Below are 16112 nucleotides of genomic sequence, written 5' to 3' on the forward strand. Positions count from 1 at the left end.
CGCCTGGTCTGATAATGCAGTCTGTTTAAATTTCTACCGACCAAGTTCTGCCCTTCATCATGGGAAAACAACGAGCTTCTTTAAAGGATACAACTACTAGGACAGAGATATTTTCATTATGGAATTTGTACTACCCACTGAAATGTAGTAACTAATGGGATTTTAATTAGCCATATATGTACAGTATATTACATTCTTTACCTAAAATGTCTCTAACTTCTAGGGAGAGCGCGAGGTACGTTCACAATCCCCTGAATACATATTCCCTTCTTCGAGAAAACGCAGAGAAGTGAACCGTCTCATATGAATATGCTACCAGTCATAAGTTTCAATACGGAGCTGCAAGTACTTAAGAATTATCAATTACTCTACAATTATGCAGCGGCGTCATCATCCAAGCTATAGCTGGAATAGGGAAGGGAACATAATATCCCATAAGTCTTATTAGAACACGCTGGAAATAGTGACGTAAAAAAAAAAATCGCCAACGGCACGTGGTGTTCCCAAGCGGTCACCCATCCAAGTACTGACCACGCCCAATGTTGCTTGACTTCGGTGATCGGACGAGAACCGGTATTTTCAACATGGTATGGCCGTTGCCGATGAAACTGCGTAATCTGTAGGCACTTGAGGACGATGGGATTGGGGTGCACTCGATAAAACCTGCACTCGCTCACACACACACGTAAACTGCCTGCTTAGACTCTGTACCTAAATTACCAAGCTCGTTGGATGTCATTGGGATAGATGATAAATCTATCTATCAACGGCAGTTTGGTTACGTTTCAACGTCACACACTGCTGGATTGACACGGGATTAATAAAACAGCTAGTCGGCATTCTAAGTTAAGCCACAGGTGGATTGTTGTTCAACAGCGGAGCCTCCTTTCAACCACATGGTTGTGGAACTGTAGTCGGATTTTCGACATCATTTTCATGCCATACTACGGAACTTCACACAAACTTCAATTCACTTCTTGCACCGGCGGCTACTACGAATGGACTGAAGCTCGCTACTGACTAGGGGGGGGGGGGACATTTGTCTCTTGATGGATTACGTGACAGATATATAAAGTATCAGTCGTATGTTATGAACCCGAGTTTCAATAAAGATAGATTACCCGTATGTCCACAGATTCTCAGTAGTGGCCTGCGGAAGGATTATGACCGCGGTCGACAAGTTACCTTCTAAGTTGTTTTCCCTCAACAATTAATGCTGCCAAGTGAGTAGGAATGACACCGCGCTCTCATATAAGTCGTACGAAACTATTAAGGAAACGAATTTGCCTCGTGGATCCAAGTCTCCCATGGACTGCCTATAATGTATTATCTATCCTAGAAGTGTTATCGGGGTGATTATTTAAATTTTCACTCGGTGGGAAACGCTGTTGTTCTTCATTCATCTACTCTGTTATGAATAACTTGTGGCCCTTAAAAGGGCCGGTTGCTGATTCCCTAGCAAGCACTCCCGCTTACTTGGAACTAGTGTATTTTGTGACGGCCTTGGTCCCTTCACTGACGGCGTGCTTGGCCAGCTCACCGGGTAGCAGGAGACGGACGGCTGTCTGGATCTCCCGACTGGTGATGGTCGACCGCTTGTTGTAATGCGCGAGCCGCGAAGCTTCCGCGGCGATGCGCTCGAAGATGTCGTTAACGAAGCTGTTCATGATGCTCATAGCCTTTGAACTGATTCCCGTGTCTGGGTGAACTTGTTTCAGAACCTTGTAGATGTAAATGGCGTAGCTCTCCTTCCTCTTGCGCTTCTTCTTCTTATCGCCCTTCGAAATATTCTTCTGGGCCTTGCCGGCCTTCTTGGCAGCCTTTCCGGAAGCTTTGGGGGGCATGGTGCTCGTCTGATGATGAGCCCGGAGGGAGAAAAATATTTAAGTCGCAGGGACAATGCCGTACTGCCTTCCCAGTGCGAGCCAATAGAAACAGCGCAAACGTTTGTGACTTTACGATTGGTCCGCTGTCGATTATTGACGTTGGCGTAAAAGTGAAGGTTACCGTCGGGCACTTACCCCCATTGAGGAGGCCTACTCTAAACGACATTACTCAATCTTGGTAGCGCTCGACGCCAGACGAGCCTTTGACACAGTATGGCTGGACGCCTTGCGATATAAATTAACAAACATGCAATTTCCGCACGAAATAACACGCTGGATCTCCAGCTTCCTGAATAACCGATCTGGCCAGGTCCGTCTTGGCAGACAAGATCTGTCCCGCACCTTCCAAATCGAAGCAGGAGTTCCCCAGGGCAGCGTGATTTCCCCCCTGCTCTATAACATATATGTATCTGACATCCCTCAACCCAACAACAATCAAGTGGGCCTGGCACAGTTTGCTGACGATGTTGCTTTCTGGGCCACCCATCCCCGCTTACGATCCGCCAGGGTACTAATAGACAACGCCCTGAGACAGTACACTGAGTGGGCCAACACCTGGAGAATTACCATCAACACCGAAAAAACCCAAACCTGTGTCTTCCGCCCCTCTTTAAAATCACGAATCACAAACAGACAACACATTACAATCGGACAAGCATTAATACCACTCCAACACAAAGTAACATATCTAGGCATTCCACTCACATCAAAACTCTCTTGGACTACAATAGCGCAAACAATATGGGACAAATACAACAAAGCCACTAAAGCAGTAAGCTACCTAAGCGGCATTAGACGACAAGGCTGCCACGCCAACACATTACTACACCTATATAAAGCACTGGTTCGATCCCAGTGCACCTACTCCTCCTACTTTCTATTGCAATCTTCACCCTCAACACAAAAGAAATTTGAGTCCCGTGAAAGGAAATTATTGCGCCAGATATTTCGACTACCCAAACATACCAGAAACGACACAGTATACATCCACACCAAAACGAAACCACTCTCCACACACCTAATCCGAACAGTCACTAAATACACACACTTCGCACTACGTCGCTCATACACACAACATATGTTTAACAATCCTCCACACACCAACAAGAACACAACCATTGAAAAACTCCTACAAGCCTATCAAGATCACTTCAATCCACAAAATAACCATTAAACTCTCCCCCCCTCTCTCCCTCTCTACAACACCCCTCGTCTCCCGGAATCGGCAAATTCGCGGCCTGTTTCCCATAAATACTCCACAAGAATGCCATCGTTGAGGAATGCACATATATGTCATGGACCAGAACCCGACACATACAATTAATAATCCACCTTCATCTACAACGAGAGGAAATCGAAATCAAACACCCCACCCACAACATAACGTACCAGCGAACATCACTCCGACTGCTGGATAGCTGAAGTCAAAATTCCAACGCCCAAACACAAGGATAACAACAATATAAACAAATTGTGACTGCCCTCACCACTGCTTAGTGATGCATGATAGCTACCGTTGAATAACTAAACAATAAATAAATACATTCAAAATTCACGCAAGCCCAGTAAATAATTTACATCACAAATAGTTCATGGTTACTCCTCAAATAACAACAAATCAGAACTTAAAATCTGCTTCTTAAATCTTCTTTCTTACTTTCTACCCACCTGTCTTCTTTCCACGTCTCAACCTCAATCTCATAAAAGCCCTAAATATCCAACATTCTAATAACACTGCACTCACAAGCACTCACGGTCGAAGAGGGCATTGTAATGTAAGACCCTAAAACGACCGCTGGCTCTGCCAGCAATCAACTCTGACACCGGGCCCTGCATCATTTTGGGCGAGGCGTCGTTCTTGTAGTTAAACAGCTGCAAGTAGGAGTAGCATCATGTCGGGTCGTGGAAAGGGAGGCAAGGTGAAGGGAAAGTCAAAGTCTCGATCCAGCCGTGCTGGGTTGCAGTTCCCGGTAGGCCGTATCCACCGTCTTTTGCGTAAGGGCAATTACGCAGAGCGAGTTGGTGCCGGTGCGCCAGTCTACCTGGCCGCGGTGATGGAGTACCTGGCGGCCGAAGTTCTCGAGTTGGCTGGCAACGCAGCTCGTGACAACAAGAAGACTAGGATCATTCCTCGTCACTTACAGCTCGCCATTCGCAACGACGAGGAGCTGAACAAACTCCTGTCCGGCGTCACCATCGCCCAGGGTGGTGTGTTGCCCAACATCCAGGCGGTTCTCCTCCCGAAGAAAACCGAGAAGAAGGCTTAAGCCCCTTCTCCGTAAAACGGCCCTTTTAAGGGCCCCACTAACCTCACAAAAGTCAGAAATAGCCAGTATTGTTAATCCTCTCTCACGGCTTCGTAATGTAATTTCATTACGCGTGTCAACTTTCTCTCTCTCTCTATACCGGTGGGCTGATTTAATATCATCATTCTGTAATTTTGTGCTCTGAACGATGTCGTTGTCCCAGGTTCGCACTGAAGTACTTGAAACCGTTGTACATTTACTAGGCTATTGTGTGATAACACATTATACTGATGCATATAGAAAGGTTTCATTATTATTATATAATTTAACACAATACGAGTTAAATTAGATGATGATGCCAAGGTACATAGTTGGCTTCGAAATTTATGTAATATATTTCTATCATATTAGAGTAATGGAGATTATCGTGAAAATAATCACAAGTCCCCTTCTTTGGTGCCCATCGTGGTTTTAGACATATACGTTTGAATATACTAGTTTACTTTACTACATACTACGAATGAAACTAATTTTGAATAAGAAATCGATAACTGGTGAACAACTTACGGCGTTATAATAGAGTTCCTAATGCGTTTGTTTGTTGGTGCACATATTGGCCGCACGCGCAGGAACCCCAATACTGAGATGATGACATGACCTTCTCGTAGGAATCGAAGGCTTTGACAATTTGCGTTCGAATTTCCCCTCTCTCTGTCGTTTCGTTCGAACCGAAATGACGCAAGCTATACGTGGAAGTTGTCTGACAGGACGAAGTCCTGTGTTCTGACATGCGATGTGTACCTCTTCTCCCCAGTGTTTACCACACTGGATTCCTATGACCTAAAAGTTGGCATTGCAAAAACGTGGTGATGTGATGTTCAGTATGTGTCAATCCCCTCGGTTCCTTGTTACGGTCTGGTGAGCATTGCCTACCTGCGTTGTCATATTACCCACCAATTCTTCGGACAGTGATTATTGACTTACAGAAGTTTACAGTAACAGGTAACATAATCCGAGGAGCAAGGCTTCACAGAGGAATCCGGTCTTTCCACTTGATATACCAAGCGTTGGGGTCAGACCCATTTGAAAAACGGAGAGGCATTTCTTACAACGTCTTTTGCTGATACTGAAGTGCCCCTACGAAATAAGTTCTGTTTTCCGCACTGGCCTGTTGAGCTAGTGGTCACACAGTAAAGGTGAATTAAATTAATCTCGACAACTACTGCCCTTTTTAGACGGATTTTATGGCCCTGAAAAGGGCCGTTTTGCCGACGGATTCGGCAGCAGACGTGTGTAGGCAGTCTAACCGCCGAACCCGTAGAGAGTCCTCCCCTGCCTCTTCAAGGCGTATACCACGTCCATGGCCGTGACTGTCTTCCGCTTCGCGTGCTCGGTGTATGTTACAGCGTCACGGATTACGTTCTCCAGAAAGACCTTGAGAACACCTCTCGTCTCCTCGTAGATGAGGCCGGAGATACGCTTTACGCCTCCACGTCGGGCGAGACGACGAATGGCCGGCTTCGTGATGCCCTGAATATTATCTCGGAGAACCTTCCTGTGGCGCTTCGCTCCACCTTTGCCAAGACCCTTGCCTCCCTTGCCGCGTCCAGTCATGTTGCTCGTGTGACGAAGGTTAAAAGTGATCTCGACGGCGGGTCATTTTTTGGTTTATATACTAAAACCCGCGGACCAATCACATTACGGAAGGGGCGTGGCTTCTCAACGGGCGAAGACATAAATACCCCTCTTGGGGGCAGCGGGCGCGACTGTATTGCGTCAACTTGGGTTGCGAGGACGAAGGAGTAAGCGATGGCACGTACGAAGCAAACTGCGCGTAAGTCCACGGGAGGCAAGGCTCCACGAAAGCAGCTGGCAACGAAGGCCGCTAGGAAGAGCGCACCGGCTACTGGAGGCGTGAAGAAACCCCATCGATACCGACCTGGTACAGTTGCTCTTCGCGAGATCCGTCGTTACCAGAAGAGCACCGAGCTCCTCATCCGCAAGCTGCCTTTCCAGCGCTTGGTGCGTGAAATCGCTCAGGATTTCAAAACCGACCTCCGTTTCCAGAGCTCAGCCGTAATGGCCTTGCAGGAGGCAAGCGAGGCATACCTCGTCGGTCTCTTCGAGGATACCAACCTTTGCGCCATCCACGCCAAGCGCGTGACCATTATGCCCAAGGATATTCAGCTGGCTAGGCGCATCCGCGGCGAGAGGGCTTGAATTAACAAAGGTACTCCTGCCCGCAAAAAGGCCCTTTTCAGGGCCACTAGTTATTTCTCGGAAGAGCCGGTTGTACCGTACTCCAGGTCTCGTTCCTACTACCCTCAGTTCAAGGTCACCTCAATAATATAAATGGTTTCTCCCTTTCCATTCCTCACCGTATCAGCATTTTCCCACAGCCTGTTTGACAAATATCGCAATGTATCCTATAGGTTAATAAACAATTTTTTAATAGAACGATGGATAACAAAGTTTCTTAGGAAAATTAAAAAAAAATTTCACAGTTCTATAATATTGCACATTATATATATTTACCAAATTAAGGGTTAACGCCGCCGGGACGAGTGATCCTCCGTCCGACCGATCACAAGCGCCAAGGCTCAAAGTGGTCCAGAAAGCAAATCTAGCTGGACTAAAAATGTGACATATTTCCATGAAACTTCGCACTATAGTCACTACTGTATAAGAGGAGAAACTACCCCTTTATAGACGATGCGTTTTGACAAAAATTAGTGACTTGTCTCATATATAATATATTGTTTTAATGAAACTTTACACAGTACTTACATGTAGCTCGTTTATACTATATTGGATACAAAATGTGATTATGATTGTATAAGAGTAGCTACTTGTCTCCTATCTAACATTTTTTACTTTCACGAAACTATAACTGTGACTCATTATTTTCGATAGTACAGACGTGGTCTGCTTAGGAAAGGACAAGCGGAAGACTGTGACCTTTGTGACCTCGGGTGGGTATTACGATAACATTTATAACCGTCACCCTGATAAGCATCCGAGCAGCTTATTTCACAAAAGGAGTTTGAATACAAACAATTCCTTCAATCTACTACGATTATTACAATAACTGATTTCATTAATCTCCTCTCTTCTTTAGCAAAATATAAATTACCTTCAATTGGTCGATTCAGCAAACTTGTTCATAAAACTTATCGCTATTGCGTCACGTTTCGCAATTTTTCTAAAGTAAAAACAAAAACACGAACAAACGCCTACTCCTTTAACCTCATCGCTCTCTTATCTCTAGAATCCCGGGGGGTAGAGAACCTGAATTCTCTGTGGTGTGAAACAAAGCAACCCGCAGGAGCAATGACACGTTCAATTGTCCTAATAATAGAAAAAAAATTACACGTCATTTAGTGTATTCAGAACATTTTTACAGGACCGTGTAGGATATTCACTCTCCTGTCGAATAGTTTCGGCGGCTGGTAGGCGATACGCATTAATTAAAATAATACTTGCGTACCTTGTTCAGGACAGTGACTGTGCTACTTTCTTTCTTTCTTTCTTTCTTTCTTTCTTTCTTTCTTTCTTTCTTTCTTTCTTTCCTTTATTTGTAGCTTATTGATGACACCAGATGCCATAACGGAAATGCCGTGATGGTATGTTTGTTTAATATTCAAAATCAAGTGACAGACGCTATTTGACTTTGCGGTGGAGGGGATAGGGACCTGATCTCGGATGTTCCGAGAGATGCCGGCGCACAGTTGTCCAGAACGCAAAACTATGTAAGAAAATCAACTTCATCATAACCGAAGTTTAAGTAATATCTAGGCTTAAACAAAAGCTAGGCATTGTGCACAACAACATACAAAACATCAATATCAGTAAGAGGTGGGACAAAACATGAGTTTTTTTTTTTTTTTTTTTTTTTTTTTTTTTTTTTTTTTTTTTTTTTTTTTAAGTCACGCTCTTCAGTTGATTTTTGTTCGTGGGGTCAGTGGCTGTTTTATATTGTTAAACCTTCCCTTATGGAGGTCATAGGACAAGATGTGTACTTTCATTTAATACGCGAAAAGCAATCTATAATACGTTAGCATTCATTTAATTGGCACGTTTACTGAGATTTGTGCAACTAGTTTTTTTTTTTTTTTTTTTTTTTTACGACATATTTAACAGGCTGTGCATTACAAGTAAACCTGAGTTAACTTTCAATTCTTCTACCCACACATTAATCAAATATTAAACTCTATACGGCTTAAAATTTAGCTGCTACATCCTGCAAACTTAGATGTTATATTCATCTCTTGGTGGCGCTTTACGAATTCGACAGCAGCCACTTTTCAGAGTCTGGATGAAGGAGCTTAATTTCTCCAAGAAAAATTCAACACTTCTTGAACATATAATGAACAACTAAATTATGGAGTATATCCATGAATCTAGCATTTTGTTACCAACTGCGAAAAATATGGCAGGCTAGTCATCTTTTAGGAGCATAATTTCTATTAAAACATTAAAAATTATCAGAAACACTAATTTTTCCCTAATTCCCTAATTACACGAGCATAATTCGTTTTTGCATAGATGCGTATAAAATTTCATGGAAATATGTTACATAGGGGAGAAATTATTAACTCTGTATAAATGTAGCCTCTAAACACAAGAAGTAGATTCCCATATAAAAACCATTATCTGAATTTATGCTACCTGTAACTATACTGTGTGAAATATAATGTAAATATTTCAGTTAAGATAGAAATTATTAATTTAGTCTATAAAGCACTTCCGATACAACTCTTCACACAATAATAATAATAATAATAATAATAATAATAATAATAATAATAATTATAGTAATAGTAATAATAATAATAAGAAGAAGAAGAAGAAGAAGAAGAAGAAGAATACACACTCGCCCGAATACAGAAATGTGAAGGGTCAGCAGGACAGAGTATTTGAGAATCATATCATATCATATCATAATATATATTCCTTACATTCATGTTAACAACCCTTAAATGTGCAAAACTTCATATCTCACACTAGTTTATTAAAAAAGGTCGGACTGTAAAGAAAACAACTATCGCAATTTTCATATTTTAAGATTCCCTGCAGTTTATACAATTTCATTTATACCACTTAGGATGTATTCATTAAGGATATGCTAATTTTTAATGAAACACACACACACACACACACACACACACATCTATTATACTAAACATAAACCCACAAGAGAAAACAATACTTGTATTAACTGTAAACATTTTTCTTCCTTTCTTTATTTTTAGCAGAATCCTCCATTTCACCCTTTATCTCACTAGATGCGCTTCCCGCAGACATTCTTCATTATATGTTTCACACACCACTTCGTAACACTTGCAGCGGTTGACTTTTGTTTTCTTGTCTTTTTCTCTAGGGTATATTGTACATAGTGCTCGGTATCGGTGCTCGTTCACGTGATATTTTACCTTTGTTTTTCTTGCTAACTCCTGCCAATTTTTCTGATATTTCCCGTAGTTGATTGGTCAAGTACTGCGGATTGATTCCCGGTTATAACAAACACACCTACACTACATTCCAATGATTTCTGACTCGTTACTGCACATTTTAGAAACACTGTACGGAAGCACACGCAGTCTCTCGTAAATCAACAGGTTACAACAGAGACTTACACTTGCAAACGCGTGGGGATTTCAGAAAATTTCTTACTATTTCAGTACCTTTAACTGTACAACAGATTTTGTTTTCTCGAAAAAGAAAGGTCAACGTTACTATTGACAAAAGACAGAAACGTACGATTACAATACCTTTATTTTAAACAATCTTAGAGGTGGTCTGGGAATTCCTAAACTCACCACGCGACTACTTAACCCTAGACAGGTAATCATCACTGTACTCATGTTAAAGGTAAGCATTCGTAATTTTTACTACTCACATTTTAATTAACTGAAATCAACTCAATATCACACATTTAACAACTTTTACACTTTTCGTAGCCATTAGTGTTCATTTAATTTTAAGTTTGTCATAAAGTCTTTACGTTCATGTTATTGTCCTATTTACAATTAGTGCAAACAACAGCGCGATGTTCTCTGCAGAACCCCTTTTTGCAAAGTCCACAAAATGTTGTCATCATTCTCCTCTTCTTTGCAGGACATTTATAGCAAACAGTACGTTCACCATCTGGCTGCATTACCTGGCATTGTTGTTGCACAGCAATGTTCAGATGTTCTTCAATTGTTGCCCGCAGAGATCGGTGTAAAGTAGGACGTGCAAAGCGGTGCTGCATCCACGGTTTTGTCAGCTCTTCACACAATTGGAAAATGAATTGTTTTCTTGATATTGTTTTCTGAGTTCTTCTAACTATAAATTATCCATGAATTTATACTTGCAATATTTAGCATGTTGTAAAATATTGCTAGTGGCCAGCGCCTCGTCTTTCTATTGCAGGAAAGATTGTGGCACATTTGACATAGTGTATCTACACCACCTTTAGTCCCATTGTAAATAATAATAATAATAATAATAATAATAATAATAATAAAGGCTTTACATATAACGTGTTGCTTACTGTTGTCATTGCAGTCCACGTCGGTGGGGGTGGGGGGGTTTCTTTCTCCTCCTCCTTCCTCTAAAAAGAGCAGTTACCAGGGTCTAAGGAAGTGAATGCCCTTTTCTTTCTGGGCTCATCCCTACATTTGTCTTAGCTCCTTAGGGAAAACCACGGAAAACCCTCAGGCTTGCGAATAGACTGAATGAATGAGAGGAGAAACTTTAAAGGTACGTGAAAACACGTCCATGCAAGGGAGTTGGGACTGTGAAAAATTGAATATGTGAAATCCAAGACTGTATTTGCCAGGCGAGCAAAGATGAAGAAGAAGAAAGGCTTACGTATGACGTGTGGCTTACTGTTGTCATTGCAGTCCGCGTCGGCCAGCGGTGGGAGGGGGGGGGGGTCAATATACCTGCACATATCAGTTCAAATTATAAAAACCTCTTAATGCTACTGCGGTACTATTCCATTGCCGAACACAATATGAAGAAATTAGCAGATCCCTGAACTGAACTCTTATTACTCTGAAATTACCGCGCAGTACAATTATAGCTATGACGCATTGCAAGCGTTAGTCACCATATCGATTTGCTAAGCAAATTTAATCCCTTTAGAGCATGTCCCCCCCCCCTCCTCCTCCATATCAGCCAACAACATACTGGATGAAGAAGACTCCTGCAAAAGGGACGAATTAAGATTTAATTTTATTTTAATGATAGACTAACATTGCAAAGTTCCAAAATAATTTTTTGCATTCCTTCATTACACTAGTCGTACAAAATTGCGGTCGTATCTCGTACTATCTATACTAATAATAAATCTGTAGCCGAAATTTTTCTGGTAAGTTTCGATTTTCCAAAAGTAATTGGTCCTAACATATATAATTAACCACCCTGAAACCGAAAATCGCATTTTTGAAATTTTTGTTTGTATGTCTGTCTGTATGTTTGTTACCTTTTCACGCGATAATGGCTGAACCGATTTATATGAAAACTGGAATATAAATTAAGTTTGTTGTAACTTAGATTTTAGGCTATATGGCATTCGAAATACATTATTTAAAAGGGGAGTTATAAGGGGGCCTGAATTAAATAAATCGAAATATCTCGCTTATTATTGATATTTGAGAAAAAATGTTACATAACAGATGTTCCTTTAAAAATGATTTCCGTTAAGTTTTATTTTTTTACAACATTTTGATAGGACTGATATTTAATGAGATAAATGAGTTTTAAAATTAAAATAACGCTATCTAAGACGGTGCAATGAATTAAGAACAAATGACTTCGTCTATAAGGGGCCTTGGACAACAACAATCGAAACAGGGGCCTTGGACATCAACAAACAATCGAAAGCTATTAAACATAGCCTACAGGGAATGTTTCTGTGTTTGTATGAAGTAATATCACAAGCTCGTAAATTAACTGATTTGTATAATTAGTTATTATTTCACCATTGGAAACTGTAGTTTCTCTAGATGGACATAATGCTATAATGTTATTACAGTAACGTCTGAGTAAATCGAGGACAGGTAAGATTAAAATAGCTTCTTATGCACAGAAAATTTGATAGGCTATTTTGTACATTCGTTTTCTGTATTTCTTAAAATAATATTTATGTACACGCATTTTAATCTCAGAGAATTAACGAACAACGAGAGTGTATTGATTTAGTATGCAGTAATAGTACTTTAGCTTGGCAATCCATTATTTTAATAATTCATATTTTAACTATGCTCAATTGAATCGTGTTAAAATACATAAAATATATATGCAATAAATGCAGTGCTAAAAAAAAATTGGGTAATATGCGAAGCAGATTATCTTGCGCTGTTGTAAAAGTTGTTCCCTGGATCAGACGTCCTATTTTAATTATGTAATTACTTTATATTTATTTCTAACAGGTGGAGCGGAGCGAACGGGTACGGCTAGCTAACAATAAGTGAGAACTTACAATACAACAACAACAACAACAACAGCTGATAATCTGAAAGGGAACATAGTAATTTGGGGTGAATTAAAATGCAGCTTCCATTCGTTTAAAATTTCTTTAAATTTTAACTAAATATTAATGTAGATATTACCTCTAAAGGTAAATGGGGGCATGTTTCACAACGCTAACAAATTACAAATTAACAATATACAATTAACAACGGAAATATTACATATGCTTGTTAACTGTGTTTCACAATGCAATCTTATTCACTTGTATGTTTTAACGAACTTTACAAAATCGGCGAAACAAACTTACAAATACGCATAATTGGTTGAACAAAATCGCCAACGACAGTTTACAAAAATCACTAAGGATCAGAGGTAAAGTAGCTGTAATTTTAGAACTATCGATGGACATGTTTATATTTTTTTATATATATTTTATTTAGATTTTGCTACATCGGCGACAACGGAGTTTCGCGGCATGCAATTGGTCGAGCATACCAATGCATTAATTAGCCTACGACTTAACTGACGAAAGTTAGCGCGAAATTCATTCAAATAATTGATAAATAATGGATTTGACCCACGTAGTTATATGCAGTTGATAGAGCAGCTAACATGTCCATCCATTAAAATCAACTTCGCTCTCTGCTGGTCCATCAGTATATTTTATTGTTTCATCCATAACCTCGCCAACATTAGGGAACCCAGCAGGAGGAGCATAAAAATCCTTTGCCCGAGTAAGCACATTCGGTGATCAATAACCCGCCTCGAGTTTTTTCAATCTTGTAACAACATCAACTACCATGTGTGAACTTTTGCACACTGTAATCTTATAAATTCCGTTCTTATCTGCTAACGCAGGGAACTGAGAGCTACTATGCAACCAATGCAGTTCTCGCTTTGAGGTTAGGGCACCACTTTTCCCTTTCAGATGTTGCATGTGATGTCCCATATCTTGTAGGAGAGATTACAGCGAAATGGGATTCGGAACGACTTCAGAATACTGCGTAAGTAATGCCGACATTGCATTATTAAGTGATTGGTTTTCGGTGCAAAGTTTTTCTTCTTTAAGTGCGAGTATTTATTAAATACGTTCCTCGTATATAAGAACTAACGCGGTATTCTGAAGTATAGCGCGGGATTCATTCGAAACCTTTCATTAATATTCGTACAATGATACGAACGTGGCCGGAAAATTCTACGTTAGGCCTAAATGCAAAATCTTCGTCTGAGTCGCTAGAACTACTCAATAACATCACAACTGCTTCAGTGTAATTCTTAATGGTACCCTGTTACTATAAAATTGATTTTATACATATGTGTTTATTTTTTTCATTCACAATTAGAAGCTATTTCAACAGGGCTACTGTAGAAAATGTGCTAACTTCACTAGTAAAGTTTAGTTTACACGTTTGTAAAATTACTCCTTCGTTGTGAAACAAACATATCACTTGTAAAGAGCGCAAAATTTCATTCGTAAAGATTTGATTTCCTTTGTACAGTCCACCTTTACAAACAAAGATTGTGAAACAGAAGTTTACAAACAGAGTTCACAATTTCCAAAGATTGTAAACTTTGTGAAACACCCCACTGGTGAATCAGCACGCCGAGCTCGATCGAAATACAACCAGTTACTATTATTTCCCTATCGTTTTTTGACATTTGATTCCGCGTCCTACCCCTTTCATTCGTTACTAACCAAACAACGCCAATAGCAGAAGGTAACGCAAAAACAGTCACCGGTTCCCCGATGCATGGCTTTCTCTCTCAATGTCAACTGAGAGTTAAAAATATTCATTATAATATGCACTTTCCACTCACTCCTCAGAATGTCTTCTTTATTTTTATTTATTTATTTATTTATTTATTTTTAAAGATATGTGAGCTACGTACTGTATGTCTGATGTTTTGCCATCGTACATTCAAATATTTATATTCACTGTACAGTACAGCGAACTGTTTATACTTACTGTACATGCTATAACTACTTCTCCCAACTCCGCTATTGCTATATTTCCTAAACTAAACGCTGATATTGAAATAACGCCTGGTCTGATAATGCAGTCTGTTTAAATTTCTACCGACCAAGTTCTGCCCTTCATCATGGGAAAACAACGAGCTTCTTTAAAGGATACAACTACTAGGACAGAGATATTTTCATTATGGAATTTGTACTACCCACTGAAATGTAGTAACTAATGGGATTTTAATTAGCCATATATGTACAGTATATTACATTCTTTACCTAAAATGTCTCTAACTTCTAGGGAGAGCGCGAGGTACGTTCACAATCCCCTGAATACATATTCCCTTCTTCGAGAAAACGCAGAGAAGTGAACCGTCTCATATGAATATGCTACCAGTCATAAGTTTCAATACGGAGCTGCAAGTACTTAAGAATTATCAATTACTCTACAATTATGCAGCGGCGTCATCATCCAAGCTATAGCTGGAATAGGGAAGGGAACATAATATCCCATAAGTCTTATTAGAACACGCTGGAAATAGTGACGTAAAAAAAAAAATCGCCAACGGCACGTGGTGTTCCCAAGCGGTCACCCATCCAAGTACTGACCACGCCCAATGTTGCTTGACTTCGGTGATCGGACGAGAACCGGTATTTTCAACATGGTATGGCCGTTGCCGATGAAACTGCGTAATCTGTAGGCACTTGAGGACGATGGGATTGGGGTGCACTCGATAAAACCTGCACTCGCTCACACACACACGTAAACTGCCTGCTTAGACTCTGTACCTAAATTACCAAGCTCGTTGGATGTCATTGGGATAGATGATAAATCTATCTATCAACGGCAGTTTGGTTACGTTTCAACGTCACACACTGCTGGATTGACACGGGATTAATAAAACAGCTAGTCGGCATTCTAAGTTAAGCCACAGGTGGATTGTTGTTCAACAGCGGAGCCTCCTTTCAACCACATGGTTGTGGAACTGTAGTCGGATTTTCGACATCATTTTCATGCCATACTACGGAACTTCACACAAACTTCAATTCACTTCTTGCACCGGCGGCTACTACGAATGGACTGAAGCTCGCTACTGACTAGGGGGGGGGGGACATTTGTCTCTTGATGGATTACGTGACAGATATATAAAGTATCAGTCGTATGTTATGAACCCGAGTTTCAATAAAGATAGATTACCCGTATGTCCACAGATTCTCAGTAGTGGCCTGCGGAAGGATTATGACCGCGGTCGACAAGTTACCTTCTAAGTTGTTTTCCCTCAACAATTAATGCTGCCAAGTGAGTAGGAATGACACCGCGCTCTCATATAAGTCGTACGAAACTATTAAGGAAACGAATTTGCCTCGTGGATCCAAGTCTCCCATGGACTGCCTATAATGTATTATCTATCCTAGAAGTGTTATCGGGGTGATTATTTAAATTTTCACTCGGTGGGAAACGCTGTTGTTCTTCATTCATCTACTCTGTTATGAATAACTTGTGGCCCTTAAAAGGGCCGGTTGCTGATTCCCTAGCAAGCACTCCCGCTTACTTGG

General features: G+C 40.5%; 1 protein-coding gene and 2 non-coding genes across 4 annotated transcripts in view; 1 reads left to right on the forward strand and 2 right to left on the reverse strand.

The window, feature by feature from the left end:
• Positions 1–16112, forward strand: part of cher (filamin protein cher) — a 1020924-nt gene that overhangs the window by 534918 nt on the left and 469894 nt on the right. The gene's annotated exons all lie outside the window — the stretch shown is intronic.
• On the reverse strand, positions 483–601 carry LOC138708256 (5S ribosomal RNA). The gene has a single exon (XR_011334662.1). It is a non-coding gene; the product is annotated as a 5S ribosomal RNA (ribosomal RNA).
• LOC138708257 (5S ribosomal RNA) lies at positions 15116–15234 on the reverse strand. The gene has a single exon (XR_011334663.1). It is a non-coding gene; the product is annotated as a 5S ribosomal RNA (ribosomal RNA).

Source organism: Periplaneta americana, chromosome 10 (genome assembly GCF_040183065.1).
Source record: "Periplaneta americana isolate PAMFEO1 chromosome 10, P.americana_PAMFEO1_priV1, whole genome shotgun sequence".
In the NCBI taxonomy this organism is placed as follows: Eukaryota; Metazoa; Arthropoda; class Insecta; order Blattodea; family Blattidae; genus Periplaneta; species Periplaneta americana.